Consider the following 2972-nt stretch of genomic DNA (forward strand, 5'->3'; position numbering starts at 1 on the left):
TGCAGGTTGTTTAGAACATCCCTTGCCTCTACCCACTAGATACCTATAGCCCCCTACCTGCCACTTCTAACAACCAACTATGTCTCTAAACATTGCCAAATATCCCCCTGGAAAAGGAAAAATTACCCTCGGTTGAGAACCACTGTTGTAGGTGGAACAGAGGAAGAGCTAAGAGACTGTTTTGGAAGTCACTGTGATAATCCTGGCTAGAAATAATGATAATTTGGGTCATAATGGTAGAATTTTGGACATTTTGAAGGTGGAGCCAACCTATTTTGTAGGTTGCCAACAAAAGTGATGTGTGGTATGAAATTGGGTTCAAAATGGTTCCGAGGTGTATGCTCTGAGCCACTGGAAGAATGGATTTATCTTATACTCACACAGAGAAGACTATGATTAGAGCAGTCTTAGAAAAGAAAAAAAGGCCCTTCATACAAGGTAACAGGAGGGAAAGCTACATATATGGATAATGACATTGATATTTGGATAGATGAAGTGTGAGTTTGTGAAAGTTTCTTCTAATTTATTTTTCTTTGTGAAGTAGGAAGCAAGATCATCATCAGCTGAGAGTAAGAATGGGATGGGAGATGTTAGAAGTTTTAGGATAAAAGACCATGTGTGAAATAGAATTCTAGGAGAATATTTTTTATCTGGTATACTGCTGTAATTCTGAAGACATAGATTGCAATAACCTTCTAATAGCATAACTAACATTCAAAAGATTATTAAACGAATAAACCCAGACACAATATGTTTTTTGATCTATTTTCCATCGTTCTGAACTAAACACACATTTTTTTTTTTCAATAGGCCAAAACATCCTCTGTTCCTCTGGAAATATATTTATTTGCTTATGGAAAACTGATGAGTAAGATTAGGGCAAAGCAATGCTTTAGGCTATTGTCTTAACCTCCTGAGTACTCATAATTAAGAACCATCTCCAAGGAAGAAATCATCAACTCTGGAGAATTACACCAATTTTCAATATATCTGTCTTGCACCAGAGACAGAACTAACTGCACCCCAGTCAGGTTCCTGTCAGTGCCCACCCCACCCCCTCACTGAGCTCTCATTACTGTTGATTAGAAAAGACAAATCATTCCATAAGATGCTTCTGAAAATTCTCCCTGATCCTAATGTACCTCTTCAATGGGAATTGAATCTTTCACACACACACAAAAGAGAATTCTTCACAAAGAAATCGCACAAGGCTGCTGGAGTTTGGGCCAAAGCCCGTCCTCTGTTTGGGAAAACCTGCATGATTCATCTCTGGCCTTCTTCTGTAAGCTCATCTTGGAACACACTGTCCTTTGGTCACAATATCATTCCACGCCGACCTTCTTGATGCTCCTTGAGACTGTCAAGGGCCCCCCAACATCAGGTCTTCCGCACAGGATTCTCTTTCCTAAGGATTGCTTAGACAAAAACTCTTACCTACAATCTCTATGTTCCAGAAACTGTCCAAGCTACAGTTTAAACACGAATTTATTTAATCTTCACTAGCCAAATGACCAGTTATTTCAATACAATGTGAGTGAAAGTGAGGTATCATTTTTGGCCAGGAAATTAAAAAAAAAAAATCGAAAACTTTTTCATTGTTCCTTTTCCTTTCAACCTTCTGGAATGAGAGCATTCTGAGGCCCTAAGGGGCGGTAGAGCCAAGAGATAGAAGGAGCCTGGCTGCTAAAATCAACACACGGAGGAACGCTAACCAAGAATAACTGTACTGGATTATTACATGAGACAGAGATGAGTTTCTATTTTATTAAGCCACTGGAGTTTTAGCATATATTTGTTACAGCAACGAGGATTATTCTAATATAAAAATCTTCACATGGCTGACTCTTTTGTAAAGGTCTCTGCTTAAATGTCATCTCCTTACAGAAGCCTTCATTTAATACTCAACGTACTTTAGATCTCCCGTCTTGCTCTAATTCAGCATCTCTTTTATTATTACCTCAGAACCTTTTTATTACCTGGTATGTGTGTTTGGTATATTTCTTTGTACCCCCTGTTTACTGCTGCTGGCACAGAATCGCTACGTTGTTTGAAACGTTGTCATATGTGCTGACTGCTGTAGCTTCCGGTGCCTAGTATAGTGTACGGATCATAGAATGTGTTCAATAAATATGTTTTGAAAGAAGAATTACTTACAATTCTCTACCTCTGTATTCCAGATACATTCACAAAGAAAATCGTGAGTTGGGTATTATTCTGTTTATATTGTTTGTCAATAATCTTTTAATTTTCATGCCTGAGTTGTTCATCTCCCTCCTTCTCTCTTATCCTTCATTTACTCAACATCTTCATTGTGGTACTAGAGGTGGAAGTTAACTTTGATATCCACTAGCAGTACTCTATTGCTCCTGAGAAATCTGAGAATCAGTGGAGTGAAGAGATTTGCTGTATACTGTCCACAATTCACCAAGCATTTCACAGACATTATTCTATTGAATATATTATGGTGTGCTGTGTATGTAGGGTATGAGTATAATTGAATATATTATTATTGAATATATTATGGTGTGCCGTGTATGTAGGATGTGAGTATAATTGTCCCAGTTTACAAATGAGAAAGCTGAGATTCAGAGAGCCTAATTTCATTTCATTTCAAATTGCTGCTTTTATTTTCCCTCAACCTCTAGAATCCTCCTCGCTTGTACCTAAATTATTTGATGGTTAGCCTCATGTTTGGGGCAAATATATATATTCAGAGGAGGAGCTCACCCTCTCTCTGGTTTCCTTGCTTCTAGAACTTCTAGATAATCCTACTCATCTCAGGCTCTGCTTTCTGACACTTTATACCCATAAGACTTTAGTTTTCCACTTTGACTATTTAAGGTTTGCTCTTTATTATTAGTGCTTGGCAATTTAATTATCATGTTCTTTGGTGTGATTTTCTTTGCATTTCTCCTCCTTCAGGTCCATTGGTCTACTTGAATATGTGGAGATATATATATGGATGGAGATAT

The sequence above is a fragment of the Pteropus alecto genome, unplaced genomic scaffold (genome assembly GCF_000325575.1).
Source record: "Pteropus alecto unplaced genomic scaffold, ASM32557v1 scaffold226, whole genome shotgun sequence".
Classification (NCBI taxonomy): domain Eukaryota; kingdom Metazoa; phylum Chordata; class Mammalia; order Chiroptera; family Pteropodidae; genus Pteropus; species Pteropus alecto.